The sequence below is a fragment of the Chinchilla lanigera genome, unplaced genomic scaffold, assembly GCF_000276665.1.
Source record: "Chinchilla lanigera isolate Chin_1 unplaced genomic scaffold, ChiLan1.0 scaffold00130, whole genome shotgun sequence".
In the NCBI taxonomy this organism is placed as follows: Eukaryota; Metazoa; Chordata; class Mammalia; order Rodentia; family Chinchillidae; genus Chinchilla; species Chinchilla lanigera.
Window position 1 is genome coordinate 3,631,554 of NW_004955531.1, and position 11,744 is coordinate 3,643,297.

The 11,744-nt window shown below is 37.6% G+C and overlaps 2 pseudogenes; one reads left to right on the forward strand and one right to left on the reverse strand.

The window, feature by feature from the left end:
- Nucleotides 1-2,192: 2,192 nt before the first annotated feature.
- Nucleotides 2,193-2,751, reverse strand: LOC102022850 (annotated as a pseudogene).
- Nucleotides 2,752-8,151: 5,400 nt separating this feature from the next.
- LOC102023190 lies at nucleotides 8,152-8,737 on the forward strand (annotated as a pseudogene).
- The last annotated feature ends 3,007 nt before the right edge of the window (nucleotides 8,738-11,744 follow it).

Sequence of the window (11,744 nt, forward strand, 5' to 3'; positions counted from 1 at the left end):
GTGCTTATGATCCATTTAAAATGTTTTGAGAAACTATTTATAATCAACTCCATTTTTGGAAAAGGAAAAAAATCTTCTCGGTTATATTTTAAATTAATTTGAATAATATTTTGCGAACACTTTATCTCAGTGGTATAATGGTGATAACCAAAGCTTTTCTTCAGAATGATCCATTTGATTGAGGACTAATCATGTCACAACAGGAACTGCAATCGCAAAGGTCCACAGAACATGTCCAGTGTATTCCTAGCATTGACTACACGTTATAATACTTGGGAGGAAGTGGTCTTCCTTAGATTTTCCAAAAACAAGTTTTTTTTAACCTGAGGAAGGAAAAGGATAACATTCCCCTCAAACACTCAAGGAATGCACCATAGGGGAGTTCAAATCCTCCCTAGTGTACTGAAACATGGGGTTTTCTAATGAAATACTGTCAGATTTACTTGTACAATCAGCTATATCAATATCAAGCAAGACATTGTGAAGCATATTAAGCTCTTCCACTTCAAACTATGAATATCTGAGGAGGTGACCCCATCCTGCAAGTATCTATTCAATAATTTGCAATTTAGCTTCTTAAGCAGTGCATCCACTTGTATTTGTGTGAAACATGGGCTACATACCCTTCCTCTACTTACTGACAGAAACACGTGGGTTGTTATTTCACTATAAAGAAAAAAAAAAAAACTTCGCTCTATTGCCATAAACCCCCTCCTGTCCATATTTTAAACAGGAGATTAGTTTTTTTCTTCCGGTGAACACTATAGATAAACGTTGACATGAAGGCAAATGTGGAGAAGACACACACTGTATTTTGAATCTATGAGTTCAAAGGTTAGCTGTAAATCTTCTTTAGGGAAAACCTTAAAGCTGTGGGTTGAGGACGGCCTTTAATGTAAATGCAAAAATATTAGCTTTTAGCAGACAGAGGTGTGTAACATATAAAGAAAATATTGTATTGCTCAAGTATTTGGTAAAGATTTATTAATAATGCTTACAGATAGAAACAGAAATTTAATTTTTATGGCAGAGTGTAATTAGTATAAATAGCCAAAACAGCTAGATACTTGCTAGTAAGCTTTGTAGTTGTGTGCTTGAACATATAAAATGCATTATTAATGTAACAGACCCAAACAAGTAGAAAAAAAGAATCTATACAATAGACAACAGTTGTCAATGATTTCAATAGCGTCAGATTCCCCAAATTATAAGGTTTGACATGGTCTTACCTTCTATCATATACAAATAAATTAACCCGAAAGAATGTTTAGCTTAACTTAAAATTGTACCTAGAAGAGTATGGAATTATTTGTACCTGTTACAAAAACCTGTTAAAATCAAGGGCTACTACAAAGAAGGAAGTGAACCAACGACACTCTCCACTATGCAGCCTTCAGAGAATGGCTTGTTTTCTATTCAGTTCTAGGTTTGCACACCACAGTGTTTTAGTAGCAAAGCATTAAGAATTCTCTTTCAAGAACGATCTCCATGTGTGCATATATAAATTTACACACATACATGCACTGTATATGGAATCAGCAAAATATTTATGTATTATACAAATTTATATAAGGAAGATTTCCCCCACCCACCCTAAACAGCGCATCTTCAGTATTTGACTTTTTTCTTGTTTTGTACACAGAAATTAGAGAATTTAGAATTTCTACATATATTTTAGCAAACCAGTTTTGGTCTATTGGCTTCTTGGTGCAGTAAGGCTACAGGAATTCATCCTGCTACTAAAGGCTTAAACCACTGCAGGGAAGTTGTGAATACTAATTTCTTACGAGGTGAGGCTCAACTTCTCTTGCATCCCCCTCTGGTCCACCGTGATTCATAAATGTTTAGACTTGTTTTTTTTTCCTCAAGTGACTCATTTGACATTAAAAATGGAACAACAGAGTCACAAAGGGCCACATGTTTTTTGGTATAAAGCATTCTCCTTCCCTAGGTTATCACAGTGCCAACTGACTGCCTGAATATGCTCAGGAGATTTAGTCGATACTGTATGTATTTGGTAATGGGAAAGGCTCTCCTCATTTTTTAAAAAATCCAACGTGCATAGTGAGAACAAATCAAAGAATTATTTTCTTTTCAATATCAGTTTCATCTAAGCATCTTCCTATGAGAGGATTGCTCAGATGCCTTGTATTTGTCCTTCTATCCTCCTCAAACAACAAAAAAGAGGCAGTTTAGACATTCGTCAGCTCTGTACATAAACTGGCAGCAAATAGAAGTCTTCTTACTATAGTAAAGAAAACTGATAAGACAAAAAAAAAACACATGATGATCCAATTACTGTGTTGTTGGGTAATTTAAAAGGTTGACCTCTCACTTCATTGATGTAAAATCATTTGGGAAATATTAGGGCAGCCATGCAGTAAAAAAGTATCATTCCAGTGGATGCTATCCAATGAGCATATTTTGTAGCTGCTTTTGCCAGTGGGAAGCCACTAGCAAACCACATGTGGCAGTCAACGAAATGATTCCCATGATGATGAAAAAACAGTGTGGTTTTTTTGGCATTAGAGTAATGTTAGCTCCCAGGAATGCCTTTAGGAGTATTCCTTCCAGGAGTGACTTTGGGAGGAAGCTGGGGAGGGATGCATGTGGTCTCTTCCATAGATGGTTTGACACTCCCACCAAGCCCACAGTGAATGCTCCTGCAGACTCCTGGTTGGCAATTCTGGCAATGCCAAAGATACCAGTGGCCAGAAAGAGACATCCTAAGATGACAATCAGTTTGTCCATCTCCCCACCCTGCTCCCCCAGCCCCAGCCCCAGCCCCAGCCCCAACCCCAGCCTCAGCCTGCTCAGCCTCATGCCTCGTGCCCCATGGGCTGCCTGCCAAGGCCAGAGTTCTCTTGCACTGCTGAATTGCACCCTCTGGGCCAACCACGCCTGTTGCACCCTCCGTGCCCTGAAACTGCTTGGGACTTTCCATTTTCTGATGTTCTCTTTGATCTACGCTTTTTTTAGTGTGATGTAATTTTTCCTTTAGAGGTCTTTCACTTCCTTTGATAGGTTAATTTCTAACTATTTAATTTTTGATGCTATTATTAATGATATTATTTTGATATTATTAATTATATTATTTTGGTATCAATAGGAATGCTATTGATTTTTTGTATTGATTTTGTAATCTGGTAGATTGCTGAATTTGGTTATTAATTTTAGACTTCTTTGGTAAATTTTTGGATCTTATAGATAGGGGATTCTATCATTGAGAAATAATGATACTTTTAGTTCTTCTTTTCCTATATGTATCCATTTTATTTCTTCCTTTCTCTGATTGCTCTGGCTCATGTTTCAAGGACTATGTTGAACAGGAGTGGTGATAGTGAACATACTTGTCTTATTCCTGATTTTAGAGGGAAAATTGTCAGTTTTTCTGCATTTAATATGAGGTTGGCAACAGGTTAATCATAAATAGCTTTTATCAAATTGTGAAAAGGTCTTATATCTGCTTTCTTGAGGGTATTTATCACGAATGGGTGTTGGATTTTTGTCAGAGGCTTTTTCTGCATCTGTTGAGATAGTCAATGTGATTTTTGTCCTTGCTTCTGTTTATGTAATAAATTACATTGATTGCTTTGCATATGTTGAACCATCCTTGCATCCCTGGGATGAAACCTACTTGGTCATGGTATGTATCAGTCAGGGTTTTACTAGAAAAACAGATATAACACAAAATGTACAAATGTATAAGAAATTATAAGACTGGCTTACGATGGAAGTGTGCAGAGGGTGTCTGCATGCTGAAGACTGAACGAATCAGTCCAGGGTCTGGAGTTCACTGCAGAGTTCCATGCAAGTCCGTACAAGGAGGCCGATGAGTCTGTGACAGAAGACTGAAGGATCCAGGTTGGAAGCCGAAGAGTCTGCACTAGAAGCCAGGAGATGACGTGCAAGCTAAAGGTGAAGACTGGAGCTCCTCCAAAAGGAATGGAAGTTCCTCTGTCCTTCCTTATTTCCCTTTTATATCATCTAGGTGATGATCCACCTTAGGTGGTTCCTCTATACCCTAGGGTGTAGAATTGCTGAGACAATTGCTGAGCCAAGTTTAGTTAAGCTTCTAAACTTCTCAAGTTGACATAATCAATCAACCACTACATGGTATATAATCTTTTTGATGATTTGTTGCATTCTCTTTGCCCATATCTTGTTGAGGATTTTTGCATCCATGTTAATTACAGAGATTGGCCTGTAGTTGCCTTTTTTGGTTGGATCTCTGTTAGATTTTGGCATCAGAGTAATGTTAGTTTCCAGAAATAACTTTGGGAGTATTCCTTCAATTTAAATTTCATTAAAGATTTTGAGGAGTATTGGTATTAGGTCTTCACTGAAGTTCTTGTAGAATTTGGCAGTGAATCCATCAGGCCCTGGGATTTTCTTAGCTGATAGCTTTGTTGTTATTGCTTCACTTTCATTTCCTATTATTGGATTATTTAGGATTTTTAAGTCTTCTTTGTCAGTTTTGGTAAATCATCTGTATCTAGGAATCTGTTTTTTCTGAGTTCTCCAATTTACTGGCATACAGGTTTGTAAAACAGATGCTAATAATCTTCTGAATTTCTGCAATATCCATTGTGATTTCATCTTTTTCATTTCTAATTGGATTGATTTTTTGCCTTGTCTTTTTTGTTAAGATTGGGTAAGTATTTGTTTGTTCTTTTAAATACAAACTCTTATTGTTTCTTGGTATTGTCTTTTAGTCTCCATATCATAATTTCTTTTCTTGTTTTAGTTCTGCATTTAGTTCTTGTTTTAGTTCTTGTTTTTCTAGGTCTTGGAGGTGCATCACTATGTTATTTATTTGGGCTCACCCTGTTTTTGTGATAGGGGCATTCACAGCTATAAACTTCCATCTTTAAACTGCTTTCATTATGTTCCATAAGCTCTGGTATGTTTAACTGGCCTTATCATTTAGTTTAGTAACTGTCTTATTCCTTCCTTAATTTCTTTTGTGATCCATTGAATATTAAAGAGTGTGTTGTTTAATTTTGATACATCTGAATAATTTCTGTGGTTTCTTTACCATTGATTTCTACTTGCATTGCACTATGACCTGATAATATGCATGGTAAAATTTTGATGCTTTTGCATGTGCTTAAGCATGCTTTATTGCCTACTATGTGGTATATTTTAGAGAAAATTCTATGTACTGTTAAAATGTATATTTTGTTGTTGGTTGGAATATCCTGTGTGACATATATTTTTTTCAAAGTCCATTTGTTGAACATTTGATTAAACTTTGATTATGCTGTTTTGATTTTCTTTTCCTACTTGATCTGTATAGTTGTGATAGTGGTGTATTTAATTGGTATAGTGGTGGCTATAATTGTATAGATGTTCATCTAATCTTTTATGTCCCAAAGTATTTGCTTTATGAAGTTGGGTGTACCATTGTTTCGTGAATATATGTTTGTAACTGTTATCTCTTCCTGTTGAATAGTTCCCATAACCACTATGTAGTATCCTTTCCCACTTCTGATCAGTTTTGGCTTCAAGTCCACATTTTCTTTTCTTTTTTTTTATTTTTATTTTTAGAGATAAAAGAACCAAAACATATTAACAAGCACACAGACATAAAGGTATTTTTATATAATGGAATATTGTTTGGCTATAAAGAAAGACAAACTCGAGGCTTTTGTAGGTAAATGGTTGCCACTAGACATCCTTAAGTGGATGTCATAAGTGAAATATATGTGAAATAATATATTTCACTTATGAAATATATTACTTCATAAGTGAAATAATAACTCATATATTATATAAGTGAAATAATAAATCTCATATATGTAAACATAGTATTGTTTCCCTAGTATAAGAACCTGAAAGAGTAAATGAAATCTAAAAGGTACAATAGATAGTGATAAAGAGAAAGAAACTGCTCAAAAGGAAAGTCCACATTTTCTTAAAATAGCACAGACACTGCTATTTGTCTTAAGGTTCCTATTGCATGGAATATTGTTTTTCATTCTTTGATTTTTTTGGTGAGGGGGGCATCAGTGGATTTCTTTTGGGGATAATTGTGTTTCTTATTTACAGCATACTTTTGGATTTCGTTTCCTGATCCATCCTGCCAATCTGCAACTTTTGATTGGTAGATTGAAACCATTCATACTAATATTTATATCTGATGGATATTAAATAATAATTTATTATTGAATTATTCCTACCATTGTGTTTTCCCACTTTTGCTTCCCTTTCTTTGTGTTTACTTAGCAATGCACACCAAACTCTCCTCACCTTTAAGATTTGTATTGAAAAAGTCAGTTGTAATTCCAATGGGTTTTCCTTTATAAGTGATACATTGAAGTTGTCTAATAGCATTTAAAATTCTGTACTTGTGTAGAATTTTTGGTATTTTGACTATGATGTATCATGTAACAATTCTTTTCTTATGGCTCTTTGAGATTCTATATGCTTCACTTATCTGCGAGTTAAGTTTTTTTTACATTTAGAAAGTTTTTCTGCTATTAGTTCTATAAACACGTCTTTTTGTGCTCTGCGTGCTATCATCTGATTTTTCACTAATTCCAATTTATCTTTTATTAGTCTTCTTTGTGTCACTACCATCTCTTGCATACATTTTTAATATTCTCTTGTTGTTTTAAGGTGTTTATCATTAATTGACCACCAACCACAGCCCTATATTTTAGATTGACACTGTCCTAACATTGAATGCTCCTTCTGCCCATACTTTCAATGAAAATTTTAATCTGGAGTTTTGTTTGGAACTAATTTATAGACTTCAGTTCTTTCCTATGCTGAGTATTCATTGATGTTTTACATCTTTCTTTACTTCTGATCATTTATTTCATTAGTATGATTGTCTGTTTAGTTACATTTTCTTTAAATTCCCCAAACAATTTTGCATGTGTTTTATTACCTCCAGTGTTATTATTTCAGATATTTTGGCTGTGTCACTTTTGATTTCCTCCCGCTTGATGTCCCCTGAATCATCTTTGGGGTAGTTTAGAGTTTTTGGAGGCATTTTGTTGCTTTTTCATGATTCTACTTTTTGTTTTCTGTGCTGACGCTTGTGCATTGATTATAGTGGGTAACATTGTTGCTAGCATGAAGACATCTATAGTTAATCTCTACTTTTCAGAGATATCCTCTGAGCATGGTTAACTATGGGCCTTTCCTCAGTCCTAGGATCCAACCACTTCCATTTATTTGAGAGAGGAGACTGAAGCTTATTATCTCAGTAGCCAGTTCTTCAAGTATCATATGACTTCCAGGCAATCCAGATATTGGTATACAGAGAACACCAATCAATAGCAATAATTATGTCATCTTGCCTATAGTAGTATCAGCCACAAAAACAAGCTGAATATTGACAAATAATGTGGCATCAGTTCATGAACTTAATTTGTTCTATAATTTTGGAAAAGATGGACACGTTTGTGTTTATGTGGAAAAGATGGATGCAATTGTGTTTGTCACCTGATGCAGAGATTGCAAACAAAAGCGAATTTTTACCAGAGTTCTATTTGCAAATTGTGGGCACATTTAGGACCCTACAGTGGGGATAGATTAAAGGAATGCCCCCCCTCTAAGGGATACAAAGGAAAAGGCCTCTGCATCTCAGCCAGCAGCAGGCAGCAGAACTGACAGCCTGTGGTTTTCACGCCTGAATCTGTGTAACTACACTGAGGTGGTAGCCTGCAGTTTTGACACCCTCTTCTGTGTAACACACTGTCACATCTCAGCACTTCTCTCTTAAAATATTTTCTCCTCCAAATTCCTCTATTGGTTCACCTGCCCTTGTCTCTAGTAACAAATCCAGTAACCGAACAAGTAATGATCTTTCAAGGGGGAATTGGGATGGGATGTATACCCTCCCTCTGTAAGGACAGAATTGCTGGTCCACACTCAGCAGTAATTCAGCTCTGAGCGTGGTAATTCAGAAAATGAAAAATAAGAAAAATAGAGAGTAAACGAAGAAAACAAGTAAGGGAACAAATCAAAAGTGAGGAAAAAAAAGGAAAGAGAAAACACAAAAGAGGACCAAAACAAACAAGCCAAGATAATTACAAAGGCGCCATTGGAGCCGGCTTGGCTTATGAACCCATCTGAGGAGGTGGAGTTTGGACTGCAGTTGTCATCGCATCAGCTCCTAGTCTCTGGTCCCTTGGCAGCATGGCCTGTGGGGTGATGCTGAAGTGGTCCATAGAGTTTGAGGCATTGCTGCTGAGCCCCAGGTCCCGAAAGCACTAGTAATGCTGTGAACCTCTGCAGGGCCCTCTTTGGGTCTCAGGCTGCTGGACATCAAGCTGCTGCCTCCACTTCACATGCAGACCCATCAGCCAACTCTACAACGGCCTGCCATTCCCAGCACTGAGCCGAGCCTTCCGACCCTGAAGCAAATTTTTCAGAGAACAAAACAAGAAAATATAGTTGTCATCAACAGTGGAGACATTCAGAAGTTGTTCTCAGTCAAAGTGAAGTTTGCATGTGAGAAAGCCAGCCTTACTCCTCGGCACTCACGCACGGCACCTCATTTTCCAGATTCCTCCTGAATAAAGAAGGACTTGCCCAGCTTTACCCTTTGACAAGCTGGAATAATACATGAGAGGCTCTTAAAAGACAATGAAGAAAAATTTGGGAAGATTATAAGCACATCCTTAGTACCAAATTAGCCGAAGACGATGAATCTTTTGTGAAATTTACACATGATCAAATTATGTGGCAATATGGGTTCAGGCCAAGAAGCTATGCATGCTGAAACTTTCTTGCATATCTCAGTACCAGGTTTTACCTCAAAAGATTGTAGCTCTACACTTTCTGCAACTGGTTTGATTTTATATTTTAGCTCCAAACTTTGCATCCTGTAAACACTTAAATGTTTCTATAAGTGCATTTTACACAACTTGAAAGACCTTAAACTTTCTGGTTGCCACAAGCATATCTTTTTCTGCTCATCCATAAAAGCACTCTGCCCTATTGTGATAGATTTTCCTAAGAAAAATATGTGGAGCGGCAGCTTAACAAAATATGCTTTCAACGGCACTTAACAAATGGAGTTTCCGCAAGCACAGTTCTATCAAAATGTTTGTGAGTGTGTGTACATGTGCATATGAATATTTTTAAGTTATTTGTATTGTGCAAACTTTTTTGATCATGGGGATTCTGGCTATGAATTCATGCATGACAATTATGGTTAGAAACATTTGCTTGATCTGCAGAAGATTGTCAATGTTTTGTGAATATGTAAGTTGCAACAGTGGATCGTTTCATGTGCAGGTATTGTAAAATGCCAGGCCTGCTTTGAGAACATAATCTGAATCATAAATTGGGGTAGACATTAGTTATTGTTATGATGATACAGCAAAAGCTGCAGCCCTAGATCTACAAATACATGGTGAGAAATTAGAATAAACTGGAGACAGACCATCGGTACATAGACTCTAACAACCCTGTTTCAAAAATGCTTTGACTCTCCACGCTTCAAAATACCCATGGAGTCAGTGCTCACTTCATTCACATAGTCAGAAAGCTCCCTGAACACTGAGCATCCGAAGGAAGAAGATCTCTCCTAATGCAGAATCATCCTGGTTGTTCTCAGGAGCATAACATAGGTGAGAATAGAACTGAGCCAGGCCCTTGGAAGGAGCCACTTTACTTCTGTATTAATCAATAAAAATAGAATTCAGATCCACCCAAACACTTTTCTGAGGTGTCCTTGCTCAGTTGCTTGAGCTTTATTTTGGTAAGCACTTGCCCAAAGTTGCCTATAGGCTGTTCTTCACCGTGTTTTAAGGCTGTGGAACAGAAAGTAGCCTCCATTTTTGAGGAGGTGGAAGTTAAGTATACATTCATACTTTGCTGTCACTTGCTCAAGATCAAATATTCTGGCATGCCTGTTTTCTTTATTATTATTTCTAGAAAGGAAAGCTCTGTTAAACTTTTTAAGTTTGACTATAGAATTGGTTTTTAATTACATCTTATTCTGAAAGATTCTGGGTTGAATTCAAATATATTCCAATGTCTTTCAAAGTAAAGTAATAACAGACAGATGTTCTGATCAGATGGCTTAGAGAAGTTTCTAGAATAATCACATTTGAAGATTCCTTGTTAATGAATGTCTTTGACTTAAATCTAACCCCAAACTTCAATATTATTCTTTGTACATTTTCATTATATAGTGTTAAAAAGTTTAATTCTAAACAAACAAAATACCTCTTTAAGAAAGAAAGTAGTAAGCCTGCTGTGGTGGCACATGCCTGTAATCCCAGCATGCAAGAGGCTGAGGCAGGAGGATTGCTGTGAGTTCAAGACCAGCCTGGGCTACAAAGTGAGCTCAAGTCCAGCCTGAACTGTATAGCGAGACCCTGTCTCAAAAAAGACAAAAACAAAAGATAGTAGTAAAAAAGGAAAAGAATAAAACTCCTAACACCACAAAAACAAACCAATAAAAGAGAAAAAAATGGGTCAAAAGAAAGACAATTACTGTATTTCCAAATGAGTGATGTCCTTGTAGGACCTGCAGTGTGTGGAATCCAGAAAGGCACAGTCCTCTCTGCCCCACTTTATACTGTGTGTTTGTGAGAGGACACTACCCCTTGCATAAAAGTCCCCCCATCTGTAAACCCCAGACTGAGGCAACTTTCCAAGTCAAGTTGCATCCCCACTCACATTGCTACATAGGGATATAATCAGACCCCTGGATGCAGGCAGTGGAGCAAGGGCTCAAGCGGGCCACTGAATTGAATGCTGTCACATTCGGGCACAGCCTCCTCTGAAAGCGACGCCTGCCATACCTGGCCTCCCACCATGGAATGCAGGTCTATGTCGTTCCTGGCCTGAGCTTGAACTTCTCAGAGGATCTCAAGGAATCTCTGTCTAGCCCTCAACCTCTCCTCATCTGTTTCCCATGGCTGTCTCTCACCCAGTTTCTGCAGTCGTGTAGGTATGTAATGAAACTGTAGCATAGGTATTCTGTGGCTCAGTCCCACACAATCAACTCCTCCCAAAATGATGCCTGATTACACTCTGACAGTATGGTAGGTGCTGCAGTGGAATTTTTTTTAAATCTGTCCTGCCATGAAGAAGTTACTCTCAGGGTAAAACCTCATGCTGTTTTTGCTACTTTACACCAGCCATGGGGCTTTTTAGAGCTAGCACTGCCTGCCCATTTGTTATTTCTCCATGAAACAGCTGACGCTTCTGGGCTCACCTGTTCTCAGGGGAGTTGACCTCATCTTTACTCAGGTTGGTTCTTTGTTAATCACCTCTGTAGCCTTGTACTCAGGGGAACGGAACTGCGGAACCAGTTAAGAGTCGGTGGCTTGACAGGCACAATGGCAGGTCCTCCTCCTCACAGCCCATGGCAGGGGTTCCTTGCTGATCTCCAGCTGCCAAGGAAATGAGAAACAAGGCTAAATGAGATGGACAAAGGATCAACTGCTCTTAGAAGACCAGGATGGCAAGGGACAATGCCAAGCATCTCAGCCCACACGCCAAGCTTGTAGATTATTTCATTCTTCAGGCAATTTCTACAAGTCATTTTATCAAATAGTTGGCTCATCTGTGACAAGAACTCACTTATTTCACAATTCGCTTTTGAAGACTTGGAATACAACCCTGGCAACCGTGCTGTGTCCAGTAGTCTTATATTATTTTACTGTGACCTTTGTACAATCCCATTCAGTTCCCTCCATTAAATAACTTTAGCCTGAGATATTGCTTAAACTCTATCACAATAGTTTCCTCTTTTTGGGAAATAATTTTGA